We start from the raw sequence: 12676 nt of genomic DNA on the forward strand, positions 1-12676 counted from the left end.
TGTGTCTCTCTATCTGGGCCAAAGTGCTCTTTTCTAGGATATTAAAGCATGAGCATACACTGTAACTTGTACTATATATTTGGAAGAATCCTAGAGTAGCCATCCAACTGTCAGTCATCATTCTGTATTTATTACATTAGCCTTTGTATTTGTGATTTCAAATAAATTTTGTTAAACATATTTTTAGAACGTATAACTTTATAATTCATAATCATAATAGAAAATGTATAGTGCTGCCACCTCACTGACCCATCACACAGGCTTTGATACCCATTCCTGCTCGTTATCCATATGCACTTTGTTCATTGTCTCTTGCCAACAGCCATACCACGTACTGTATGTACTTCAGAACAGGTAATGCACCTGAAGCTAAGCATGTTCAGGCACTGCCAGTACTGAGAAAAGCTTGAGTTGCTTCTGGAAGAGGTGTTAATGTGACAAGCAGGGCGCGTTTACCCTGTGGTCTGAATGTGGATTCCAGTATAGTGATGGCAGCACAGTGTGGTGCCATCCTTCGGATAAGACACAAAATTGAAGTCTCGACTTCTTATGGTTTTAAAAGATCCCTGAGCATCCTTGGTAAAGAGTAGAGCATATCCCGATCTTGTGGCAGATTCGCCCACCATGGCCTGGTCATTCTAGTCCCCTAATCATCCCCTATCTTTAACTGCCTAACTATCTCTCACCGCTTCACAGCCTAACAGTTAATTTGTGGTGAGCATACTGGTGCAATATTCAGGTAAATGCTGCACATTGATGATGTTGAAGTGGCTCCCCACTGACAATGTAAAGCACTTTCAGTAGTGAGAAAAGCACAATATAAATGTAAAGAATTATTATTGTCTATAATGGCTTTCCACTGTTTACCAGTTTTACTTCCACAGCTGCAGAGACATGCTGGCTGTTTTAACTGGTGAGTCCATATTGACAGAATATTAAGTGTGAGTGAACCCTGCATTGGATTGGCGCCCTCTCCTTGGCAGTTTCTTGTCTTCTGAGTGGTGCTCGATTAAGCAACCTTTGTAGAATTTACTCGAATTAGTAACTGCTTCTTAGTACCAGAAACGGTGTTGGAAATGTCCACACTTGAATTTGTTTTCTATCAAATTAAATCTTCTTTCGGTTTTCAGTACCAAAGACAAATAAATTAGATTTGAAGTAAGTCAAGTTCCCAGTTTGCCCATTTTTTTAGAGGTGTGAAAAATAAAGGGTCTCAATTTTTAAATGTAATTATTATTTTTCTTTGATCTCCCAACAAATAGCAAAATGCATTTGTCTTCTAAGGATGCTGACTGTTGTTTCATTTTGTATTTGTATCATATGGGAAACAGATTTTTCTGTAAGTGTAGTATGAAAGCAATTAATTGTAATATGAACCTAATATATGCCGTTTACATTAGTTAAAAATTAAACTTGATTTTTTTTGTTGCCTAGCAGGGGAAATTGTGCATGACAGCAAAGAAGCAATTATTTACACTTCAGACATGTTTTACTTTTGTCAGAAGAAAAATCACTTAATTGTTTTAATAAATGCGTGTAAATAAAAAAAAAGTCTTGAAAGCAGAAGTGCTCTTATCCAGCATATGAAGCATGAGTATGCACTATACCGTGTATTGTATTTGTGGAAGGAAATTGGAGTAGCAGTAGGTAGGACACAAAGAAGTTGGGGGAATGAGCCAATACCACATAGACAGGGACTGCACCAGGATTCAGTCCCCATGTGCTACACTGGGAGATGTCCATGCTAATCAGTGTAGCATTCCAGTACTGATATGCTGTAAGAATTATTGTGCTTAGAAGAAAAATTAAGTCCCGACTCTGGCATGCACTATTTCATTCTAACAAAGTGTGTTCAGACACTGTAGTGAAAACTGTCAAATTATCCTCCGTATGTCATTTCAATATGGTGCCTAGAAAAACTATGTTGAATCTAAGAGCAAAGGATGCAGAGAGCACAGTTCACTCTTTCGGCATTTTTTTAGGGGTGCAATACAATGATACCATACTTTAGTAAATTGGAAGGACACTGAGTGCAGAGTAGCTTTTTCCTTTCCACATTATGTGACTTTTGATGCCTTGGAAATGACAAATGTCTTCTGAGATTTCTTAGGTAATGTAGTCAGACATTTCGTGGTAAGCTAGTTCAGCTCATTACTCACGGTGCCCTAGAGTGATGACATGTTGCATGTTGATTAGCACATGCAAGTAAGAATGGCATTGGATTCAAATAACACTATAAACCTATACTTTCTCCCCCCTCCCCCTGTATGATGTGGAAGAAATAAGCATCACTCATTTGAGGCTAAAACAGTAGATGGTTTAATGACTTCTGTCATAACGCTGTGCCAGGTCTTGTCATTAAACCTCAAGAGCACAGACTTTTCATTCAGTGTTACTAAAAACAAAAAAAATAACATGTAGAGGCGTACCCTTCTTCTGTCCTCTATGTACTGGTGCTCTGTTCTTTGATTTGCCCACCCACGTGCTTTTGCTAAAGTAATATTTTTGATGAATATTATTTTCAGCACCTGCCAGCCTAAGAATTCCTAGATAATTTTAGAGGGCAAGACTGTTCTCTGCAGAATATCCTTCCATAGCTTTTGAACATCATCTTGAAGGGCATTCCAAATAGACATATATAAAATGTCCCTCGAATTTGATTAAGTTCAGTTACGTACTGCCAACTAGTTGCTGTCTGAAACGACAGATATGTATGCAGCAGGTTGTTCCATTCAATAAAATATTAACTCCCAATGACTATATAGTTATATGGTTATTAGTGATGTTCACATATATTTCTATATTGAAATTAGCTATTTATGTGTTGGCTAGGGTTTTGGACCACAAACCTCTTAAGTTGTTGGTTCATCCTTCCACTTGCTCATTGGGTAAAACTGGGAAAACCATTGAAACTCTCTGTGCTATAGTTCTGAATTGGGATGGTGTTAATCTGTATACTGTATACCAACAAAAATACTATTTCCCATTTAGTTAAAAACCTGGCATTTGGCAGGATTGTACATCTAGGTGAGTAGGTATCTGCTAAGAAAGACATTTCGATACATAAATATTTATGGGGTAATCCTCCCTCTACAATAGAAAAACTAAATACCCAAAAATCTTAAAAGCGCCTTAACAGATTTGAGTCAAATTTGGTGACGTTATAGAAAAAAGAAAATTAGTCAACAGGTGTGTTTTTTTAATTTTTTTTTTAATTTGTCTATATTTATTAATACTATGTTAACTTGCTACTATGCTAAAAACCAAGGAATTGACCTAATGCTGGAAGGTTTTACTGTTGGACAATTGTGAATGGCATATTCAAGAGTAGACCCGGGTTTGCTTCCCGAGTCCTCCCTGCATGGAGTTTGCATGTTCTCCCCATGTCTGCGTCGGTTTCCTCTGGGTGCTCTGGTTTCCTCCCACAGTCTAAAGACATGCAGGTTAGGTAAATTGGCAATCCTAAATTATCCCTAGTGTGTGCTAAGATTTGCTCCAGCAGACCCCCGTGACCATGTAGTTAGGATATAGCGGGTTGGATAATGGATGGATGATGTTCAAGAATAAGCAGCTCCACTGACCTAATAGTATTATTATTGTTATTACTTATTATTTGACTGATTTCTTTACCCAAGGCACGTTGATGATGATACATTTCATTTGTTTTTCCATTTGGAGCCCAAACAGGTAAAGTGACTTGCTCATGGTCACACAGTGTCAGTAGCAGGATATGAGCCCACAATCTCACGGTTTTAAGTTCTAGGTCCAAAGCATTCATCACTACAACACACTTCATGGCAATAATATTAGCCCTTTTTTTTTTTGTTTTTTTTTAAAAAAACAACCTTCAAATATTGTCTTCAGAGAAGCACTTAGTTAGTTACATAGTACTTCTGACACACATTGATAAACTGTCAGCACAGAGGCTCATTGTCTTGCAGAATTTCCCAGGTAAAGCCAAGTAACACAGTTAGTTGCTATATAAAATTTAAAGTTATTTATCATATACAGGTAAGGGCCATCCTGGGGCTCATGCTCAGGGTCTTTGAAAGGTGGGTTTTGTGTAAGGAGGAGGAGGATGAAGCAGAAAAATCAGTACGGTGACCCCTGAAAAGTACCAGCCTCCACAGAAAAAAGACCACAGAGACGCATCAATTTTAGGATCATTGAAAGTCACTCATGGGCTCTCGTGTTGGCCTTTTCTACCATGCAAGAGCACATTTGATAATAAGATATGTTGAATTTTCACCTCAGTCCATACCTTTGTTTATGAGTTAAGAACTGCCAGTGACTGGCAATGGATACAGAAGATAAGTAACATATCCAGGGTCTAAAGGGGAATCCTGTCCATTTACTTCCAGTTACAGTATTAAGTGTTAAGTCATGCAAAAATATTTCTTCCTTCTTTATCTTACCTTGTATGTAGTATGAACATAATATTCTCCAAATGTTTTGGTTTGGAACAATGTGAAAGTGTTTATTCATAGATCAAATAAATATTTCAAAACAAAACACTTTCTTCTTATCAGCTTGCCCATTTGTGGTCTTTGAACACATCTCACCTGGTAAAGAAGGCCCAACAAAGACTCTCACTCTATTTGTGACATGTAGTATTTTGCAAAATGAATAAAGTATGCAATCATTCCTCTTTCATATAATATCTACAAGAAGATGTACAAAGAAAAATTATGTAAGGCATATCCAGTGAGGAGAAGTCTGTAAATACACAACTTTATTGAAACAGACAGACTTTGTGGAGGCACGGTTGCATAGTGGTAGCGCTGCAGCATCGCAGTTAGGAGACCTGGGTTTGCTTCCTGGGTCCTCCCTGCGTGGAGTTTGCATGTTCTCCCTGTGTCTGCGTGTGTTTCCTCCTACAACAAACAACATCAACATTTATTTATATAGCACATTTTCATACAAACAGTAGCTCAAAGTGCTTTACATAATAAAAAATAGAAAAATAAAAGACACAATAAGAAAACAAAATAAGTGAACATTAATTAACATAGAATATTAACATATCTAACCATCAGTTGGGCTTTGGTATGATTGGTCAGTTTAGGTTTAGTGACACATTGAAAAAGTGAGTGTGAGATGCATGAGGAGGAGTAAAGGCTTAGTTTGTGATGAAGAGAGAGGGAGTCACAGGCAACAAGAAAGGCACCTCAAAAATATTGATATACTGTAGTCTGATAAGGAGGCTTTATGGGAACAAGCTTGAGAAAGGGGGTGCTGGCGATTAGAGGTTCAGACACACGCAGATACACAGGAAAGATGCTAAAGTACATGTAAGGCAAGTGATAAGAAATATTTTTTGGTTATTCTCTTACCTGTCGTCGATACAAACTGTGGCATAATATATATTTAAAGCGAGAAAGTGTCTGCTGTCTGTGCCTGGATATAATGTCACTCGTGTATCCACAAGAGGGGGGCAATATCTGATGAACTGAGGAAACAAGAATCACCAAGAAGATGGATGTTACAGCTGGAGTATTGGATAATAAAGGCAACAAAAATGACAAAGAAAGATAGTTGTAAAGGCTGGAATATCCATTCAAGATAGGCAACAAAAAGGCCAAAGAAAAATGTCTGTAAGGGTTAGAAAGAGGGATGTAGGGAATAGCATATCTGGTGAACAGACATTTGTAAATGCATGGCACAACTGTATTATTAGGCATGCTTTCATAGACAGGCGTTTCACTGTACTTGTTTTTCATATTATTCTTAATTGCTCATCCTCTTTCTTATCCACCCCAGTTTGACTCTTGCAGCATCGCTGTGTGTGCTATTTTGTATTTCCTATATACTGTTTAGGCCATGTTCTATAGACTGACTACAGTCACATGTCAATCATGACGTGCATCAAAGGACAATTAAGTGCCAAACTGTATGAGGTTCTTTGCATACTGGGCAAACGTCCTTGATTTGCAATTTACGTAATTTGCTCTTTCCTATTTTACAGCATCAGTTTAGCCTCCACGAGTATACTGCATGTAAATAAAAATAGAGTAGCAGTTAAGCAGTTTAACCTAAGTCAAATCAAAATAAAAGTGTTCAATCATATAGCTGCAGATATGATCAGACTCAAAGTATCCCAGCAAAAGGGTAAAACAATTTAGTTTTATTTTGCAGCTCTAGTGGACAGCCTTCTTACCAGATCAGTGTAGTCTTCTACACATACTGTTAAGCCAAAACAGTAACTCATTTTGCCTTCAAAGCCATTTAGGCAAACACAAAGCTACATGTGTAAAAGGCAAACCAAATGCTGCTTATGATTTGGGAGATGTACAATCCATTTGAATCTGTGAAACTTAGAGTGATTACACATTAGTTGGGAATTAGTCAGAGATTTTTCAGCGAACCCTTATATTCTGCAACATTTTGAGAGCAAATTATAAATTAGAGAGTTATCCTACATTTCACAACATGGAAAAATAATGATAGATGGTCCAATCCTGTGAAGAACTGATGACATAACTCCCTGAAAGTGTTTGTCTGTATAATTGGCTATTAAGAAGAACTAGTAAAAGAAATGAGGGGTCCTGCCATGTTAGGGTGACAACAGTAGAAGTGATAATGGCTGACTTTTTGAGCTCCTTCTGAGTTCATATCTATGGAAGAGACTGTATTTTATTTATCAAGCCCGAGGACAATAATTTGAATGTACAAAATGCAAAACACGCTTCACTTACGAAGTCATAATGTACTAAAAATATATATATTTAATGGGGAATGGATTGTTTTGTTAATGTAAGAGGTTTAATGATTAATATGCAGCATCAAATTTTTATAATGATTTTATGAATATGTTTGCACATGTCAGTGATAACACTGTAATTATGCCTAGACTTAGGCAGGATTTACATAATGGCAGAATAATTTCCTTGTGCAGAGGAAGTAATGACCACTTCTATATCTGCAGTTAAACTAGACCTGAAGAAGGCATACCTCCTGCTGTGATTTGTTAATTAAATTCTAAACAAATTCATAAATTTAGTAAAAGAACATTTTTGGAACAGTTCCACACTTCAGAAATGTAATTGCTTCTTGCTTCTAAAGTGACAACAACAGGGCACCTGCTTTATGTACTCTGTTGAACCTTGTGGCAAAGGTGCTATATAGGCATCAACAGGACACAGACAGACAGCAGAGGCACGTATAAAAATAAACAAAAAGGTTTTTATTTCTTCTTTTGCCATGGGGCATGTCTTCCCCGTGTCCCACAGGCCCTATACAGTCCCAAAAACACCCCCAAAGAAAGTCACCACAATACACTCGTCTTCCTCCATTCCTCCCAGGCAGCTTTTTTGTTGTCATCGTCGTCGTCCTCCGGGCATGGGTCCCGGCCGTCCACTACAACCTGTACAGTTTCTTTCATTACAAAAAGATCTCCCTACAGCCATGCGTCAAATCTGTAAATATTTACTGTATCTCATCTTTTTGTCAAACCTGCTTAATCCAGTTCAGGGATATGGGACAAGGAGTCTGTCCTTGTAGCCCAGGAACAGACACCAGTCCATCCCATGACCCTCTCACACATTCACCCTCATGGGCCAATTGGGAAACACCAGTGGTCACGGTCTGCACGTTGTTGGGAATGTTGGTGGAAACCCCATTGCAGACACAAGAAAACCTTACTAGCGTTTATTTCAGACCCAGCATGCTGAATCTATGTGATGGCAGCATGACTCACTGCACTTCCGTGCCATCCTGTAAACACTTCTTTGCTGGTTAGTAAAAGCCGAATGTTTACCTTTGATAAATCTTGATTGGAAATACTAAAGTTTTCCTTATCGTCTGTGGTGTTAGCCAGTGACAAAGAAGGACTGCAGGGTTTAAAGTTACTGTGCTCCTCAGCTGCACATTTATTACCTGCTCCAAGTCAATTGCCAAGCCAGAGAGTTTGGAAGATCCCTTATCTAAGCTAAACCATCACACTACATGCCAATCAGCTTGGCAGGTTATATTTAAAACGTGAAGGTCAATCAGAGCCTTCTCAAGGACCTTACGGAAGCACAAGCCAATTTAACTCGCAATCACACCTTGTACCAAAAATTTCTGCTGCTGTTAAGCCACCCATCACCCAATATACCATCTAATTCTAACTGTCGTCAGAGTTAAAAAACATAAAAATTCTTTGTATTTCGTGTTTTCCAAAAATGTGTTTTCTTTAGCAGGTGCTTTGGCAGGAGTCATCTAACTTGAGATAACACTTTTAAAGAAAAGAAAAAAAAATGCCATCGTCTGGCCCTGGAGGCTACAGCTGGCATTCAAACATGAGAACAATTAGCAGGAGTTTTAGTGAGCACATCATGACCTGCGAAAGCGTTTTCAAGATTGTCTTGCTCTTAGAGTTTGTCCTGCGTGAATGTTCTTGGCAGCTGCTGCTTTGACATTGTGCTGGGGCTTGGACTCCTGCCACAGAGGAGTAAGATCACAGGAAAAGAAGCATGTGCAACTGACTTAGAATAATTGTCCTAAATACAGAAGAGCTAATTATGAAAGAGCTCAAAACATCAATAAAGCCTACAAAGATGAGACGAAAAATACACTGTGGAAAATTTACAGTTTTACATGATAAAGAATACCCGAGTGTGTGACATACATTATTATGATTAGGTTTTTAATTAGAAGTAGTAAATGTTATAAATTAGTGTGGGTTTAAGTGGACAAAACATCAAAATCACAATCACCATATTTTTTATTCTATTACTGCAAATTCAGTGCTCTGCTTTGAGCCACTGTCATGGAGTATTACCTTGTATGTACAGCGTTGCTCTCTCTGATCATTACTTGTTTAAATTCTGCTCACAAAAGTGTCATGGCACATAGCCTGGATGATTAAAGCACTCAGATGTAAAACTCACACTAAAACAGGTTTTCTAAAAAAGTATTTTCCAATTTATTTGCAGTAATCCTTTAATTATTTTTAGGCAAATGAACCAAAAGGTGGACAGTTGTGTTCAGCTAGAAAGTGTCATCAATTAAGAGCAATTCAGCAAGTTAATGATGTCAATATGCAAGGTGTCTGAAAAGGCCCTCTGAATACACCGCTGCAGCTAGCCATATTGAAACTGCAGTCTTGTTTGGTGTTTTGATGAGCAAAGATTGTCATTCAGATTTTAATCCAAGAAATATTTAAATCTGCTGAAACAAAAAGGTTTTTGCATTTAGAATCATCACATTGCAAATCAAAATGCGACATGCCAGCTATTGAAATGCTTTCAGTTGATACAAAGGCTTCATTTTAAGAGTGGGGGTGGATTGTTTAACTGCACTGCTTGTGTTGGAAACATTCAGTATCTAACTGGAAAGGTCACTGCCATTTCATTTTAGTTGGAAGTTAACAAGTACTCTAAAATATATCAGTTATTGAATAAGCTTTTTTGTTGTCATCAGAAATGCATTCTGCATTTCCTTTTATATTTAATTTGTTGTTTTTAATTCATTAGCATTGAGTAAGTAAACAATAATAATTTGTATTATTTATATTTAGTCAATACAGATGCCAAAGAGTAACCTTCTGCTAATCTGTCATGTCTGGCTTGTTATTACTGGGTTTACTTGTTCTCCAGTACCCTTTTTCTGTTTATCTACTGTATGATGTTGTTGTGCCTTTGGAAAAAGAGCCAGCCTTACATTGCCTTGGATTGTATTTTGCAAAGTTACTTTTTCTTAGTGCCATTCTAAAAATCTTTTTATTACAACATAGGCATAATACCTGTCTCGTCATTAAGCCATCAGGCACATGCACAGGGTGGTTCAGATCTAATTATACAACTCTTAATGCAATCCAGGAAAACAATACAATTTTTGGTGATTGGCGCAATCAGTCTGGTCAAACATTTCGTTGATTTGGGAGATTGTGTTCCTATGCACTGCAAGCAATCCAAATTCCTCCAACATCCTGCATTACACGTTGTTATAGCGTAATGAAAATTGCATAATTAGATCTGGACCACCCTATAGTATTTGACCGAAATGTCAGTGTAATGGTGCAGTACAGAGTGACCATCATGCCCTCACACAGTAATAATATAAATTCCATACACAGTTGGCTTTGCCTGCCCTGAAGCATGTCCCTCCTTGAACCCAACTTCTTTTGCCCCATCTTTGGGTTTAAATAATGGATATTGAAAAATGTATGTTTTATTATTTCACTCTTTAAACTGACATTTCTTTGCTGAGTATTTTGTGATACTTTTGACTGCAACAGGCAATATAATCTCTTTATAACATAAGAACATTAGAAATTTGACAAAGGAGAGGTGACTATTCAGTCCATCAAGCTCGTTTGTTTAGCTAATGGCTGAACTGCTCCAATATCTTGTCCAGATACTTGTTAAGGTTATCAAGATTTCTGCTTCAACTAGCTTGGTAGTTTATTCCAGATCCCACATAACTCTTTATGTAATGAAGTCCTAACTACACTTCCCCTTAATTTATATCGAAGTTGTTGAGAACGTGATTCACCCATAAGCTGACAGAGTTCTGCAGTGTTTACTTTATTGCTTAATACCTTTGAGGACTTTTGAAGACCTGTATTAGGTCCCCAAACAGCTGGAGATTAAACAGGTTTAACACTCTTAAGTCTGTCAGAGTACTGGGATGTTCTGGCTGCTTTTCTCTGCACAATTTCAAATGCTGCTATGTCTGTTTTGTACCGTGGTGACCAGAACTACACAATACTCCAGATGTGGTCTCACTAGTGCGTTGTATAATCTAAGCACAATGTCCCTTGATTTATCTCCAATTCCTCATTTTATACTCCTTAAATTTTACATTAATGATTTAAGTTGCAGAAAGTTCTGGCTTAATTTCACCAGACTCCTATTTGAGCACTTCACCCTCCCAAAATAAATGATATTCCACCACCTTCACATTTTAATTCCACTGCAGCAGCTACCCCCTGTACCTTAAGGCAGTCGTTTGTGACACTAAGGATCTGTTTATTGCTTGTGCACCTTCTGCAAAAATGTACATCCATTCAATAAGTAGACCCGCTTAATCCAGTTCAGTGTTCCTGAGACCAGAGCCTGGCCTGACCTGGAAGAGCATTAGGTGCAAAGCAAAAGCCAAGTCTGTACAGATCACTCCCACTCACTCACACAGGGGCATTTTTAAATCACAAGTTAACCATAAACAAATTAAATGAGGCATATGAGTAGCAAAACACCTTTTTACTTCTTCCCTCAGGTTTTATATGCCACCAGTAACGGCGCATTGCACTATAACGTGCAGTGAATACACTTGACTTGAGCATTCATAGTTTTCATACTCTTTCTCTGTCCGTTTAGCATTCGTTTGCTCAGAGGTTGATGCTCTTGCTGCTTCCTGAGCAGCACTTCTTTTCTCCACCCTAGCGGCCCGCTTCTTCTCTTCTTTCGTTGGCATCTTTTGACGTTAAAACTGATTAAGTCAGTGTTTTTGTTGCAGTTACTTAGTACGTTTTCTTTAATTTTTCACTTAAGGTGACACTTAAGTCTTCAATCTGCCTCAAGAATGATTTAAGATATGAAAAGATGGGGAAGTGATGGCAAAGGTGGTAGGGTTGAGAACAGCGCCCATATGAATGCACCGCAGGGACGCCCTGCTGGCCGCTGTCGAGAATTGATTCTATAATAAATTAAAATAAAAATAAAAAGAGGAATAACCTTGGGGGTCAATCATCACCCAGAAAGTGGATAGTAGATGTCACGTAGTATATGCACACCAAATTTCAGGTCAATAGTTCAAACGGTTTGTGAGCTGCAGGTGATTTAAAATCCTGGACAAACAAATGAACAGCCATGGTAGCGTATTATATAAAGATAGTGTGCCCTACTATACTCCACTCTAGTATATCACAGGGCACATTGACATACTCAGCTCAACTTACTCAAGCAGGTTTGAACATTTCAATTCTTTCTTACTTGAAACCAGCTTGATTAGCTATGAAGATCCCTTGTAGGATCTGGTACTTTTATACTGAGAACCTTTGCCACCAGCTCTCTTCACCTAAGCTTCTGCCTTCCTCTCAGTTATCTTTCTTCCACAGACAGTCGTCATTCTTTTTACAGTTTGGTTGACCTCCTTATTGCAGAAAGTGTGCCCAGATCCTTTTTTTACACCCATAAAACTACACTGGTTGGACTTTCTCTTAGGTTTTTTTGGAAGTCTTTGGATACCCAACCTCCTCCTCCTCCTCCTTTGGATACATTTCAACATCTCCAGTTAACTGTAATTAAACAGAACAAAAGAGTGAGAGGACAACTTTTAGCTGTGTTTGTAATGCTTATGTGACCCAATATGACTTACAACACTGTTTAAAACATTGAAACAAATGATTATCTCATGATAAACTAAATTTGCAGCCATGTACAAAGTTTGCGAATTGGATAAAAAACACTGAAATAATCAGATTTTACAGTTTGTTTTTGTAGAGAGAATTTCCTATTTGCCTCAGTGTGTTATATAATATACTGTATCATATTCATATAAATTGTGGGCAGTTTTGAAATGCTGACTTGGAAAAACAGAGAGCAAATGAGTGACCCAAATACAAAAAGGGAATGTATTTTGTGCAGAATGTCTTCAAAGTGTAACACCCCCATGCCATGTGAATGTCAAGGGTTAGGAGAGTTTGCACGTACTGTTTGACACAGTCATTTCCCTTTACGAAAAGTGAGGAACA

General features: G+C 37.9%; 1 protein-coding gene across 6 annotated transcripts in view; it reads left to right on the forward strand.

Annotated features, from left to right (window-relative positions):
- mid2 (midline 2) overlaps positions 1-12676 on the forward strand; it is an 846826-nt gene that overhangs the window by 674665 nt on the left and 159485 nt on the right. The window lies entirely within an intron of this gene.

The sequence above is a fragment of the Polypterus senegalus genome, chromosome 10, assembly GCF_016835505.1.
Source record: "Polypterus senegalus isolate Bchr_013 chromosome 10, ASM1683550v1, whole genome shotgun sequence".
Classification (NCBI taxonomy): Eukaryota; Metazoa; Chordata; class Cladistia; order Polypteriformes; family Polypteridae; genus Polypterus; species Polypterus senegalus.